Source organism: Panulirus ornatus, chromosome 17 (genome assembly GCF_036320965.1).
Source record: "Panulirus ornatus isolate Po-2019 chromosome 17, ASM3632096v1, whole genome shotgun sequence".
NCBI classification, from domain to species: domain Eukaryota; kingdom Metazoa; phylum Arthropoda; class Malacostraca; order Decapoda; family Palinuridae; genus Panulirus; species Panulirus ornatus.
Window position 1 is genome coordinate 22417135 of NC_092240.1, and position 16155 is coordinate 22433289.

At 48.9% G+C, this 16155-nt stretch overlaps 2 protein-coding genes across 5 annotated transcripts in view; one reads left to right on the top strand and one right to left on the bottom strand.

Moving 5' to 3' along the window:
• nudC (nuclear distribution C, dynein complex regulator) overlaps positions 1-16155 on the bottom strand; it is a 404242-nt gene that overhangs the window by 113889 nt on the left and 274198 nt on the right. The window lies entirely within an intron of this gene.
• The window catches only part of LOC139754622 (uncharacterized), a 234783-nt gene that overhangs the window by 9987 nt on the left and 208641 nt on the right, over positions 1-16155 (top strand). The window contains exon 1 of one of the 3 annotated variants that reach the window (XM_071672097.1): positions 2132-2470. The exons of the other annotated variants lie outside the window; for them this stretch is intronic. The gene's annotated coding sequence lies outside the window, so the exon portion shown is untranslated. Of the gene's footprint in view, positions 1-2131; positions 2471-16155 lie in introns of those variants that run through there. 3 annotated transcript variants of the gene reach the window in all.

The window sequence follows — 16155 nt, forward strand, 5'->3', positions numbered from 1 at the left end:
CCATCCCCCCCTCCCTCCTTAACTACCTTCACCACCATCCCGACCATCCCACCCTCCCTCCTTAACTACCTCCACCATCGTAATGTTCCCGGCCATCCATCTCCCTACTTAACTACCTGCACCACCGTGCGGGCCAGCGTGGACATGCTTAATGTGGAGCTTTCACGGCGACGGTATGGGGCGCTACTGCCTGCGCTCAGCCTTCAGGAGGGCTGCCACCGACAGCAGAGGGTGCGATAACTGTATACGTGGACGATGGGTGCGTAGATACTGCGGTCCACTGCCGGGTGGGAACTGTGACACCGGAGACATCTATCGCGCTCACTACACAAGAATGTTTCCTCGGCATAACACATATCCAGTGAGGGGTAGATCCTCACCATACAAGCTGCGCAACCAACACTTGTAACGAGTTACGACCGTTGGTTTCGAAAGGATGAAGACGTCTTGGACCTCAGGTATGAACAACGGCTGACATGACCTGCAGGAGCGGTCTAGGACATACGCCTCAGCCCCGGGGAAATGTTGGCAAAGTAGGCGTCATACTTCATTATACATCCATCAGTCACAATCTATTATACACATCCATGGAGCAGTACACACAGTCCAGGGGAGGCACTGACCGGAACACAGGAGGTATTCAACACCTGGAGGAACAGATCGGGTTGTGTTGTGTTTACCTGCGTTGTGGGCATACCGTCGTGTACCAGGTGATAGCATACCCTCGTGTACCAGGTGGTAGCATACCCTCGTGGACCAGGTGGTAACATACCCTCGTGTACCAGGTGGTAGCATACCCTCATATATCAGGTGGTAGCATACCCTCGTGGACCAGGTGGTAGCATCATACCCTCGTGTACCAAGGGGGTGGGTGTACCAGGTGGTAGCATACCCTCGTGTACCAGGTGGTAGCATACCCTCGTGTACCAGGTGGTAGCATACCCTCGTGTACCAGGTGGGGGCATACCCTCGTGTACCAGGTGGTGGCATACCCTCGTGTACCAGGTGGTGGCATACCCTCGTGTACCAGGTGGTAGCATACCCTCGTGTACCAGGTGGGGGCATACCCTCGTGTACCAGGTGGTAGCATACCCTCGTGTACCAGGTGGTAGCATACCCTCCTGTACCAGGTGGTGGCATACCCTCGTGTACCAGGTGGTGGCATACCCTCGTGTACCAGGTGGTAGCATACCCTCCTGTACCAGGTGGTGGCATACCCTTGTGTACCAGGTGGTGGCATCATATCCTCGTGTACCAGGTGGTAGCATCATACCCTCGTGTACCAGGTGGTGGCATACCCTTGTGTACCAGGTGGTGGCATCATATCCTCGTGTACCAGGTGGTAGCATCATACCCTCGTGTACCAAGGGGGTGGATGTACCAGGTGGGTGGGTGTTGGGAGAGGGGTGGCGGGTGTCCGGCAACGGAGGTGTGGGTCACACGAGGAGCAAGAATGGTACCCGAACGAAATTGTGACTCACCACATTCCGACACCACCCTCGCTGCTTCCAACTGAAAACCTTTCAGGCAGCGGCAGCTACACTAGCAGCAACTGAACGCACGGATAAGAACGATTTCAGCAAGAGCTCTTCTCGGCCGTGACAAACTTACCGACGTCCGGGACAACGTGAGGAAACACGTGGTTCGGCTACAGGCCACCACGTCCGTCTTACAGATGCACCGACCTACCACGTGAGGCCACCACGTGTTGGGTGGGTGCATATCCCTCATCCACGGCCGACGGAGGTGAGACATACGCGTGAAGAATGTGGGAGATTTGAATGGTGATTAAGTAATGATCCCCACTAACTGGTCCCTCGCTGCCTTAAACGTACCCAATGAGAATCAGGTGTGTGTGTGTGTGTGTGTGTGTGTGTGTGTGTGTGTGTGTGTGTGTGTGTGTGTGTGATGATATCTGACATTAGTACGCAAATTCGTACATATGTGCATGTACATTTCTGTTCTCATGAACACGAACGATCAGTGTAACACGGACCACTGTACAGCCGCATTAAGAATCCCCCAGTTAATAACTCTGGGATGGGAGGGCAGGTCCTGGTGAGGCGTGGCAGGAGTGCCTGCCGGGGCGCGTGCGCGGAAGATTGTGGCGGTGCCTGGAGAGTGTCAGTGGCGCTGTTACTCAGTTGGCCGCCTACCCTCACAGGGAGAAGATCGTTGGTGCGTCGCTCTCACCCTCATCACTGTGTTCTTACGACAGTCGCCTCCTACTTTAGCCAGTGCGCCGCGCTTATTACTCTGCATCACGCCTGTACCTGAGCAGAACCCATGATGATGATACTATATATCTGAAAAGCCGACTTGACTTCAGTGTACCTACTGGTAAACTAAAACCAAACGAAAGAAAAATGAGTGGTTGACCTCATCCCTTTGTGAGCTGTTGGGAGAGACAAGGAGTTGCTGGCTACCACAGTGACTCTGCTCAGCCAGCCAGCCAGCAGCAACACACGAGGTAAGTAGCACAGCTGACGTGGTCACTGTTGACCCGAGATAAACATCCACAATGCGGTTACCATCACACTTTCCACGTGCCCAGGACGCTCTTCGTCCATACTTTCCCCCGTACCCAGAACACTTCAGTAACACTTTCCCCAGGCTGAGCACGCTTCAGTAACACTTTCCCCGTGCAAAGAACACTTCATTAATACTTCCCCGTGGGCACACTTCATCAATATTTTCCCTATGCCCAAAGATTCAGTGGTTTACCCTTACCTAGAATACATTATAACTTTTCCCACAACACTATGCTCAGAACACTTCATTCAAACTTTCCACATTACCATAACACACTATTAAAACGTTCCATTCCGACATGGTTTTCCACGCACACTTTCCTCAACACATTCCACTTGTACTTATCATATGCACATAACTTTCCATCCTGACTGCCTAGCTACATACGACATTCCATCCACACTAGCCACGTGCACACACCATTCCATCCCCGCTAGCGAAGTGCACACAACAATCCACTGGCACTGGCCAAGTGCTCACTACATACCGTGCATCACCAATCACGGAGGTAAACAAGCAACTTCAGACGTCTCACCAGACACCCACCAGAGGAAACTTCAAGTGAGGTTAGGTAGTGATCCAATCGTCGCGGGTGCGTCCCTCGCGCGCAGATGACGTTCCTGGCCACACCTGACGCGTGCCATGACGTCTTGCAGTGAACACCTGTCGGGCTGGGTGGAGGTAAACATGCAACCTGGACCAGGACCATATTCATACCATTAAGTGTTCTGTATTGTATCTGTTTAACATTAAGGCCTCTGATAATCCGACATGGGTCGACCAGGTAACACACACAGCCTCAATCATCACTAACATACATCCATGACCCATACCTATGGATGCTGAACCCCCAAACTTATTCAAATGCTTGTTACTTTTCTTTTCACCTCCAACATCCTCCACTCGTCTAGCAAGACCCACGTCTCCATTCCAGACCGGAGAGGAATTCTTGCATGTGTTTAAAGACTACATCATCTAAATATGTAGCGTCGAAAACCTGTTCAGGAGTACGTGTCAACAAGTGCCAGCCCGGCCAATGTCTTGTGGTGGGTGAGTCTCAGGAGGCGGGGCTCGGGGTGAGGGCAGGAGGACTGGGATGATGAGGGTGGGAGCTGAGGAGGGGCTGCTGCTGGGGGTAACGGTCGTACAGCCGGGGCTGAGCTGCGGCCAACATCATCAGTTAGCCACATCACCGGGCCTACCTCGCCGTGGCAACTTGCCCAGTATGCCCTTACAGAGGGGCATACTGTGATAGCATGCGGTCCACCGCCACACCCCTCCCTCCCTCCTGATGACGGTGCACCAAGACCACCTCACACCCAGGCAGGGCTGCCGCCGGCTAACAGTGCTGCTGCTGCTGCCGGTCGTGTGCAGCTACTTACGTGTACTTACTCTCTGTACCTCCAGGATCCGTACACACACACACACACACACCTGTCCACCACGAACCAGTCTTGTGAGCGTATCAGACATAACGGGACCGTTCCTAAACAGTTAATGGTCACCGCAGGGATGACTTAATGCACTTGAAAGAAATGTATACCAATAAACTCTGCCTGACACAATCAGTTAGACTAGGTGTGGAGCGTGGTGTGGAGCACGACTCTTCATCCTACGGTAACAGATAACGACTGTAAGGAGTAATCTGATGAATGGAAAAATGCCGTGTAAACGTATGGTAAAAATGAAGAAGTACGAATCAACCAAACATATGAAAACTTCACCTAACTTCCCGTGACAACCTAAACTTACAACGTCTTCCAGGTTGTTTGGTGAGGAAAAACACAATATGTCGTTTGCATTGTTGCTAGGAAGTTTGTTCGCTGATTGTGTTCAGTGTTTGCTCAGTACATTTACTTCCTTCAAGGGAGGAACATGTTGACTATGTGGTACATGTCAACGATTATACGATACATCTCACCGTACATCTCGACAACTAGGTGGCGTGAGGTGAGGTTTTTCAACAGTGATCTACATCAGCGATTCACAGTAAACTTCTTCCTACCATTTTACCACATCATCGTAATCCTTCCTTCACTTTACGTTGTGAAAAACAATGCCCCACACAGAAGCTCAGTGATCCATATGTCTATCAAATGTCTAAGTCATTTCTGCGGTGTCCATAAACTGGAACGGTCCGGCTATGTTTGATACGCTCAAAACAATGACTCCAAAGGAACCCATCATTTCCCTGTTACTGGAAGCAGCGCAGCCTTGGAATTGTAAGAACTCCTGGAAATTGGGTTCAGGAGTAAAAACTAAGTAGGAACACTGCATGGTTCCTGCATGTAACATACATGGCAGAGCCGTCCATCACCAGTGCACAGCATCCTCTACACACACACACACACACACACACACACCAGTAGTACTGTACCTCCTACCGGAACCTTCGTTAGTACTGGAGTTACTCACATCATAACTACTTCGAACATTCTCCGTTCTTCTGAAGTAAGCATTTACTGTGGGTCCACAACTAAGTCGCTACTCTCATTCCAATCATTTTACCTTCCGTAATGATACAATTCCTGGCATGATTACCATTCCATCTGAGACTAACCACTGAACCACTGCTACCATCCCTGTCATCTACCTCATTTGCCTCTTGCGCAACGATCATTCACCCGGTATTAGCTCCCTCAACAAGTGATGCTAATCATATGACCCGCCTGTGGCGATCCCACAACAATGAGCAGAGCCACGGAGCACAGCGCTACAAGTGTACAGACGAAAGTGTCGTCAGGGGGAGAGGGGGCTGGACACACAGTGAGAGCGTCCACACTCTCACAAGAGGACCACCTCTGTCTTCAGGTTCACTCGCTCGTCCACTGGTTCTACCGTCATAACGATGGCTTTGATGACCCCTGGCAGTCGAGTGGCCTCAAGCCCAAAGAACCAACCCACCGTCAGTTTTGTGAAGAGGACAACAAATATATGGTGTGGGATGACACATCGAACGGAGCTCACACAATTCATCACAGAAACAGCCACCCAATGATGCTTATACACGGCATAAATGGGGGAGTAACGAGACAATGGCCTCGTCATCGTACACAACAAGAGAGAAATCGTAAAAGACGACGAGTTTTCTTACGCACACAAAGAGCAAGCAGAGAAATATATTTCCAGCGAGACTAAAATGTTGCTGTCAAACCCTGATTCCGACTCCCCCCAGCAGGTACGGTTCACACACTCACCAACTCACCTGCAATCAACACTCACATGACCTGCATACCTATAATGCTACCGTTCGTTCACATTACATTTCAGCCGTCACTGCCAGCCAGCCACACGACCACCAGGTCTTGCCTGCGACTGTCACGCACCGGACCATTGCCTCAAAAACTCGCCCCTGACATGAGCAACGTAATTATGCTGTATCAGCAATAAGATTCAAAACTCATGGTTCCACTTGAATCACTTCCAAACCTACAATCGTAATGCCATTCCCCTTGAATGTCCCTTTAAAACCAGACACCTCTCGCTTCGCTACTGCTACCATAATCCTACTCTTACCTCCACATGATGCCTTAGGAGCCACTTTACCTACATCACCATTTGCACCACCTCACTCATGACCATCAGTCAATTACTACAACTGTCATTGCACAACCACAGCTCACTGCTTCTACCATCACTCTCAACATGATCATACCATCACCATCCCTAACCACAGCTCACTGCTTCTACCATCACTCTCAACATGATCATACCATCACCATCCCTAACCACAGCTCACTGCTTATACCATCACTCTCAACATGATCATACCATCACCATCCCTAACCACAGCTCACTGCTTCTACCATCACTCTCAACATGATCACACCATCACCATCCTTAATGACATGTCTATCAAACGCCAGTCCTCTGAACATGATCATCATTCGCCCTAACACAATAGACTCCTGATTCAGGACTCGTTACTAAATCAGTATCATTACTACCACAGTGAGCCTCTTGTGCATGACCCTCGAGGTAAGACGGTGTGACACCTCTGACCCCCGCGCCCCTTCACGGTCTGCTCCAAGACTTAAGCCACCATATCCAACTACCATCGTGATCAAAAGGTTACTACCGGTGGTTTAGAGCAATTGTCAATGACCTTTACCACGACCATTCACAGCACTATCACTGAGGGCACTGTTCCCAGCGCTGGAGTTCACACCAGTGTACGAGGCACCGAGTGTGCTGCCATCATGAGGGTGTCTCGCCACCCCTCGAGTTATCACATACATCACTAACGTTAATAGCAGCAGCTTCTGAACGTACGGGGAGAATATGTTGCCAAGCCATGAACAAACAAATCTTACTCACACACACACACACACATACATATATATATATATATATATATATATATATATATATATATATATATATATATATATATATTTTCTTTCAAACTATTCGCCATTTCCCGCGATAGCGAGGTAGCGTTAAGAAGAGAGGACTGGGCCTTTGAGGGAATATCCTCACCTAGCCCCCTTCTCTGTTCCTTCTTTGGGAAAATTAAAAAAAAAAAAAAAAAAGAGAGGGGACGATATATATTAAGGTATTAAGAATATATGGTGTGGGAGGCAAGTTGTTAGAAGCAGTGAAAAGTTTTTATCGAGGATGTAAGGCATGTGTACGTGTAGGAAGAGAGGAAAGTGATTGGTTCTCAGTGAATGTAGGTTTGCGGCAGGGGTGTGTGATGTCTCCATGGTTGTTTAATTTGTTTATGGATGGGGTTGTTAGGGAGGTAAATGCAAGAGTCCTGGAAAGAGGGGCAAGTATGAAGTCTGTTGGGGATGAGAGAGCTTGGGAAGTGAGTCAGTTGTTGTTCGCTGATGATACAGCGCTGGTGGCTGATTCATGTGAGAAACTGCAGAAGCTGGTGACTGAGTTTGGTAAAGTGTGTGGAAGAAGAAAGTTAAGAGTAAATGTGAATAAGAGCAAGGTTATTAGGTACAGTAGGGGTGAGGGTCAAGTCAATTGGGAGGTGAGTTTGAATGGAGAAAAACTGGAGGAAGTGAAGTGTTTTAGATATCTGGGAGTGGATCTGTCAGCGGATGGAACCATGGAAGCGGAAGTGGATCATAGGGTGGGGGAGGGGGCGAAAATTTTGGGAGCCTTGAAAAATGTGTGGAAGTCGAGAACATTATCTCGGAAAGCAAAAATGGGTATGTTTGAAGGAATAGTGGTTCCAACAATGTTGTATGGTTGCGAGGCGTGGGCTATGGATAGAGATGTGCGCAGGAGGATGGATGTGCTGGAAATGAGATGTTTGAGGACAATGTGTGGTGTGAGGTGGTTTGATCGAGTAAGTAACGTAAGGGTAAGAGAGATGTGTGGAAATAAAAAGAGCGTGGTTGGGAGAGCAGAAGAGGGTGTTTTGAAGTGGTTTGGGCACATGGAGAGAATGAGTGAGGAAAGATTGACCAAGAGGATATATGTGTCGGAGGTGGAGGGAACGAGGAGAAGGGGGAGACCAAATTGGAGGTGGAAAGATGGAGTGAAAAAGATTTTGTGTGATCGGGGCCTGAACATGCAGGAGGGTGAAAGGAGGGCAAGGAATAGAGTGAATTGGAGCGATGTGGTATACAGGGGTTGACGTGCTGTCGGTGGATTGAATCAGGGCATGTGAAGCGTCTGGGGTAAACCATGGAAAGCTGTGTAGGTATGTATATTTGCGTGTGTGGACGTGTGTATGTACATGTGTATGGGGGGGGGGGTTGGGCCATTTCTTTCGTCTGTTTCCCTGCGCTACCTCGCAAACGCGGGAGACAGCGACAAAGTATAAAAAAAAAAAAAAAAAAAAAAAAATATATATATATATATATATATATATATATATATATATATATATATATATATATATATATATATATATCAGCCTCGCACTTCAATTTCTCCTTCGGTCAATCTTACCATTCTTAATGTTTCAACAACATCATCTATTTCACTATGAGAGCAGTGTATGTTGGCAGTGTATTGCCGATATCTTAATTAAGAAGAGACAAACACATCATAATGAGAGAGACAAGTGGTGAGTTACGTCACCAGGACCGTACAGACCTAACTCATTACGAGTAAGTGAGTGCTGAACCCTGCTGTATATTGGGTCATCAAGGCCACGTTGCTCAACGTTAGCTTCCTCCGGTCGCCGCGCTGCTGGCGACTGTGTCGGCTCCCACGCTGACGGTGGGTGAGGCAGGCGGAGGTCTGGCTGGCGGACGTGAGGCGGGGAGATCTGGCAGGGGGTGGTGAGGTAGGAGGGGGGTAGGGTCTGGCTGGCAGAGGTGAGGGAGGGAGAAGATCTGGCAGGGGGTGGTGGAGGCAGGGAAAAGGTGTGGCATAGGGTAGTGAGGCAGGAGGGGGGTCTAGCTGGCGGACGTAAGGCAGGGAGAAGATCTGGCAGGGGGTGGTGAGACAGGAGGGGGTCTGGCTGGCGGATGTGAGGCAGGGAGAAGGTTTGGCAGGGGGTGGTGAGACAGGAGGGGGTCTGGCAGGCGGACATGAGGCAGGGTAAAGGTATGGTAGGGTGGTGGTGAGAGAGACGTGGGTCTCTGGCATGGGAAGGGAAGCGCCAAGCCCTTAACAATCATTTCCTTCCATCACAGCAATACCAGACTATGGAGCATGCATGCTGTGGGTGTGTGGGGTGACGACCGTGTTGCCTCCGACACCAACCAACTGGGGGCGTCTGGGGGAGAAGTTCAGCCCACCATCTCCCGGCGGAAGTTCTCAGTATTAACCCAACCCCACTATACACACACACACACACACACACACACACACACACACACACACACACACACACACACACACACACACACACACACACACACATCCTCTCTACGTCACCATCACTTTCCCTGGTCACGGTAAACACATCGGCCACAGTATCGCAACTTTCCACGGGTAAAGTAACTGCTTAAGGTCAAGCCGAGAGCCGGGTCCTCCTGTCATGCCCGGCGACCCACACGCACCTGATGCTCTTGGGGGGGGGGGGAGAGAGAGAGAGAGAGAGAGAGAGAGAGAGAGAGAGAGAGAGAGAGAGAGAGAGAGAGAGAGAGAGAGAGACTTATCTTCCTGCCCCTGGCCGGTATACTCGGGTCGTTATATCTGTTTCGTGCCGGATATATCGACGTGATTCATGCAATCTGGAAAATCTTCAACTATTTACCTTTATCTCTCTCTCTCTCTCTCTCTCTCTCTCTATATATATATATATATATATATATATATATATATATATATATATGAACGCTCCTGTCTGTCTTGGACAATCGCATGTTTACCAAATGGCGTCCTAGCTTCGTCTCTTCGATGTACATCAACTGACTGTTATATTTCTCTCTTGCGTCCCCCCTGACGATGTGATTATTACACGAAAGTGCACTTGGGAACTTATCGTGTTTCATTTTCCCCGTGGACTCATAGGAATATCTTGATCACGCGCAAAATTGTGATCCTTTCCAATATATATATATATATATATATATATATATATATATATATATATATACTCAGTAATATCTATCAATTAGTGACATAAGTGACTAGCTGAGGGTGGAGGGTGGGTGCTGGAGGTGCGACAGGTTCAGTGTGAACACATGTGCAACGTGACCTCACCATCACCAACACTGGTCACCGCGTTACTACTGGCCATATACCTCACAGGAACGTCACTGTAACTGTGTTTTAACCTCTGACTGGAGTGGTTTGACATGAGGGTGGAGTGGTTAGACATGAGGGTGGAGTGGTTAGACATGAGGGTGGAGTGGTTAGATATGAGGGCGGAGTGGTCAGACATGAGGAAGGTCTAGTACGTCCCCGGGCGAGGTGTGGTCCTGCCTCGGGTGAGTGGTGTCTCCCGTGCCAGGCGGCCCACACAGTGAGGGCAGGGGGCGCGGTGGCCTGGGTGTGCGACAGAGCGACGGAGGGAGAGGGGTGGTGTGGTGGGTGTGCACCCTCCCACATGCCCTCCCATCACCTGGCCAACCTGGGGCCACGGTGAAAGTGAACCCTTTGGTTTCATTCATTAACAAACACCTACCTTCCTGGATATGGGGGGGGGGGGGGGCAGTGTACACAGGAGGTCTTGTAGCTGCACTACGGTACCACCACGCCGGCCGGGCAGTGTTTGTCTCCGGCAGGAGAAGCCTGTGCAAGCCGCGATCACACTCGCCTTCACTTCTGGTCACGTCTGGAGCTACGACCCCGATGTGGTCATAACCACAACATCGGCGCCTCAGAACCAACTAATTACGGTAATGATCACTTTTAGTAGACGACCACAATCACCTGTACCTCCATCCTCCTGCCAGTGGCTGGGCGGATGGAGACTCCTGCACTCACCTCCCTCACCATAGCTTCCGGCAGACGCCGGTGGCTGGCGACCACACTACTCATGCAGGTAGTAGCCAGCGAGCTAGACGCACCAGCTGGTGCACCACGACTGCACAACGCTGACCCATTCAGACATCCATGACGCTCACTGACTTGGGGTGGGTGGGGTGTTGTTGGCTGCCCTCCCGCCTCGACCCGACGGCACCACACAACACGTCACCGTCACCCCGGCACGCACGGCCGCCCCTTCACCTTCCCCCAAGTCATTTAAAGCAACACAAGAGAGTCTGTTTACCATCCTGGTAAAACTGGGACTCTCCGTCGAGAGGGTCGAGACTTCCCACCAGCCGGTTACGTAACAGCTACACTCAGTCAGGATCGTGGCTACCCTAACGTTATACCAGCAGAACACAATGTGTGTACCAGGAGGACACAATGTGTGTACCAGGAGGACACAATGTGTGTACCAGGAGGACACAATGTGTGTACCAGAAGGACACAATGTCTGTACCAGAAGGACACAATGTCTGTACCAGGGTTAACATGCGTGAGCGGCAACCCAGGAGCTTCTCCTGCTACTTCGTTTTGTCCTCTGCCTCCAACGTCACTCAACAACTTTCATTCTGGCCCTCTTCTCCGGCGTTCTGAACCTGACACGTTCCCCCCAGACGCCCTTGCATACCTCCCCTGGTGCCAGAGTCACTACACCTGAGTCATCTTGTTCTGGTGTTTAACTGTGTGAAGCAATCAGTGCCATGAGTAAGGAGACCCCCGCCTACCAACTGAGGAGATACAGATGTGTCCTGCCGCCAGGCGTGACATAACAGGCAAGATGTGGGATAAGCCAAGCAGCCACCACAATCACCCGTAGGCACTTCACTCATGCCCCACATTCCTCACTCTACCCTGATGTCTTGTACTATCCTCGCTCCCACATAACTCCAACCTCTCATAACTTAATATTCCACACACCAATTGGGGCACTCGGGAAGTCACACGTTCACTGATTAATTATTCATCATCTTCTGCTGCTGCTGTGAACAGCGACGGCCAATAGCGGCAGTGACGTTCACTGAGACAGTCTCGCCCTCCTGGGGTGTATCCAGTGTGTGTGTGTGTGTGTGTGTGTGTGTGTGTGTGAATCATTAATCCCAACATCCAACCTTGCGGCAAACTTTAATAAACAAACCTTGACATCTACCAGAGCTATGGGTATGGTAATCAATTATTCATCTCTTAATATTACCACACGAGATACAAGTGGTAAACACACTCACCGGCAGCTAAAAAAGGTCTTCGCGTCTTCTTTGTTTACTATCAAATTTCTCTCTTGCGTCGTCTCCAGAGTTCGTCCAGATTAGTTCATTTATCTTCGGGGCCAGCGCCTGACTGCCGTATAATGAGCGGCGCATCATTATCGACCGTGATCACCAACGTAGCACGCAACCTTCAGGATCTGAACACCACCTCGCCTACCACCTACAGTGTGGGGAGAACAGCCAAGCTGGCAGTATCCCGCAACACATCAACATGATGCCACGTGCAGGATCATCAGAAACCACACCGTCCCGGATCCTTCGCGCCTCATCCTAACCCTGATTTATCATGGGATCGTCTTGGCTGCCGGGGCACTGGTACGAGACCAAGCAGCCTACACACACACTCCTGCTCCTCCTCCCCTCCTCCTCCTCCTCCCGTTCACCAGCCCTCCCTTCCTGTCGTTAACCATCATCTGTGTATGTACACAACAGAACGTGTGAGAGCTCTAGGATAGGAGGAAGCGTCTAGGCTCGAGGTTTATCGAGGGAAAGTGGCCAGGCGACGCGACGGCGGAAGTAAAACACATTACATAAGAAGAGGCGAAGAGGCGTAAAAGGTGATGCCTCCTAGACCGAGGGGGGAAGGACAAGGCCGTCCCGACCTGAACCCCCACTTTCTCCAACACCCGGCTCCTGCCTCACAGCCTACTGCATCACCTCTTGCATCAAAAGTAATCTAGTTAACCTCAGAGGGCATACAGTCACGGCTTCCTGGCCAAGTGTTGATGTTTCTTCTCAAAGAGAAGTGTGTCTGTTTTTGACCATATGGGTCATGTATGATCAGCTATTTTTATACACTTAACAAGAGGAAAAACATGGTGCTCATGGCTGTGATTCACTCTGAATACTGATACGATAATCACACACACACACACACACACACACACACACACACACACACCGGGGTGTCGTGGTTAGCGCCCGGGTTCCAATCCTGGGCGCGACAGTCGGCCCATAACCAACCCTAAGTCTTTATCCTCTCTGGGAGCGGGTTGACAAATGAATACCTCGCTTAGACTGCTTTATTTATATATATATATATATATATATATATATATATATATATATATATATATATATATATATATATATATATATTTTTTTTTTTTTTTTTTTTTTTTTTTTATACTTTGTCGCTGTCTCCCGCGTCTGCGAGGTAGCGCAAGGAAACAGACGAAAGAAATGGCCCCACCCCCCCCCCCCATACACATGTACATACACATGTCCACACACGTGTATACATACCTACACAGCTTTCCATGGTCCACCCCAGACGCCTCACATGCCTTGATTCACTCCATATATATATATATATTTGACATTTCCCGCATTAGAAACGTAGCATCAACAACAGATGACTGAGCCTGAGAGGGGGAAAAAAATGCTCACTTAGCCTCCTTTCTCTGTTCCTTCTTTTGTTAAAGTAGAACTGAAGGAAAAGATTTCCATTCCCGGCTCCCGCCCCTTTTAGTCGACTTCTACGACACGCAGGGGTAATACGTGGGAAGTATTCTTTCTCCCGTATCCCTAGGGATAATATATATATATATATATATATATATATATATATATATATATATATATATATATATATATATATATATATATAATCCAAGTGTCTAATTATTTTCTCGCTAGCTCCTTTTTCACATCCACCTATAATCTCCAATCACATTTCCGGGTCAAAGGTGGTGTCTGTGCTTATTCCAACATCAACACACCTGCTGCATGCCTCGAGGACTTGGAGTCCCCAAACTTCGATATCATGTGGCTCAAGGCCGGTCTCCCAGTTACCACACTTGCTCTCCTAATCTTATGAATTTTATATCCTTCTTCGACTATCTAAACTCCTGCCATGAGAGTGTGACATCCTCTCACCCGCAAGCCGAGATCCTCTACCTAAGGGATTTCAACTTTCACCATAGGGAATGGTTGAATTCCTCCCCTACGGAGGAATCTAGTGATCTAGATCCAATTATCTCCCACCCTACTCATAGTCCTGACCGCTGTGACCACTCTCCTAATATTCTGGATGCTGTGTTTTTCACCTCTAGTCCATTCCGCTATAACTACACCATCTCGCCCGCAATTGGTTCATACGATCACACTCTCATGAATGTAACTATCTTTGCGGCACCTCCCGCTAAAGTAGCCCCTTCTAAGCGTAAGTAGTGGCACCTTAACAAAGCTGACTGGAATAACTTACATCAACTCTTTCCTAATTTTCCTTGGCTAAATTCCTGTCTCTTATGTGGTGATGCTTCTGTCTCCGCCAAACGCATAGTTCAACTGTTCCAGTTCTGAGGCCTTTCAGGCAAGGGATCAGGCATATCGGGCGTGGAAAAACTCCTTCCTCTGACTTCCATTCACGTCTGTTTCCTGGCGCTACCTCGCTGACGCGGGAAATAGCGATTATGTATAATGAAGAAAATAATATCTATCTATCTATATATATATATATATATATATATATATAGATATATATATATATATATATATATATATATATATATATATAGATATATATATATATATATAGATATATATATATATATATATATATATATATATATATATATATATATATATATATATATATATATATATATATATATATAAGACATGGTAAAAAATACAAGGTTAAGAGACGGGGCAACACCCGTAAGAGACAGATAGTAATCACAATGGAGTCCCTTCCTTCTTATCGCAGTTATCATCTGACCTCAACACAGCCAACACGCGTGTTTATCATACCAAGAAACAACTTCAATATCTGTCGCCAAACGCGACACCTCCTCCACCTCCGGCCACACCATCGCGAGCCCGTCTCTGCCAGCTGAGTCACAATCCTGAGCACCGTCATGGGACAGGCCCGTTTAGGGGGATATAAACACACACACACACACACACACACACACACACACACACACACACAATCCAGTCACGTGAGGCAGGGGTGACGAAGTGGTGAAGCGTCGGCTTTCATAGGAGCGGTAGTCCGGCAGTCCAAGGACGGCAAGTTATAACGGTAGTCCGCCGGTGGGAGGGAGGGTGGCAGTAGTCGTGTTCACGGTGGTGAGCAGCGGCGGGCAACATGGCACCTCGACAGCGCTATACAAACTGTTCTCCCGTACCAGCAAGACACCCCCCCGTCAGTAACACACTACCGGTGGCCTGGCCGTCCATGGCTTCTGCATCAGTAGTCCCGCGCCTCCCCTCACCTCAGGCTCGAGTGTTAACCCGGTAATCTGGTAGGAGTGGACCGCGCGCGTCAGCGATCCGGAAGCCACGCCACACAGCCCAGAACCGCCACCACGCCCGTAGTTCACGAAATGACCGGTAAGACTCCGGGACAATTTACCGCACCCGGAGATCGCCGAAGTAAACATCCCATCCCGGGTTGTGAGGTCACGGTCGTCGAACCTGCGTGGCTACTGTGACTGGGGGGGACTCTTGGTCACCCGGATGCAGGCGAACATAACGAAATGACGTAGACCTGGTAATCCTAAGAGAGAGAGAGAGAGAGAGAGAGAGAGAGAGAGAGAGAGAGAGAGAGAGAGAGAGAGAGAGAGAGAGAGAGAGAGAGTGTACCTACCTACCAACCTATAAGTACCTTACCTGCCTATATACAAGTACTTACCTACTTACAATTATCATCTCACTTATAAGTGCCAATCAAGAGATATTGCCAGCATAACAGGGGCTGCCACACACGTCTTGCTCCTTCAGTCCAGCTGTTCCTCTGTGCCGCCACGCATCTTACATAACTGTCAAAACCTGGTTCATGAAGGTATGACCTCAATCACAAACCTCGTTTTCTGTTAAAAGTTTTGTGGGAGGAGAGACAGACAGACAGAGAGACAATTAAACCATGATAATAACATTACCTTCTGGGATCCTCACAATATCTTACCATTTCCACATTTTTCTTTGTTTACACACAATTCTACTTTCTCTTTCGACCAAG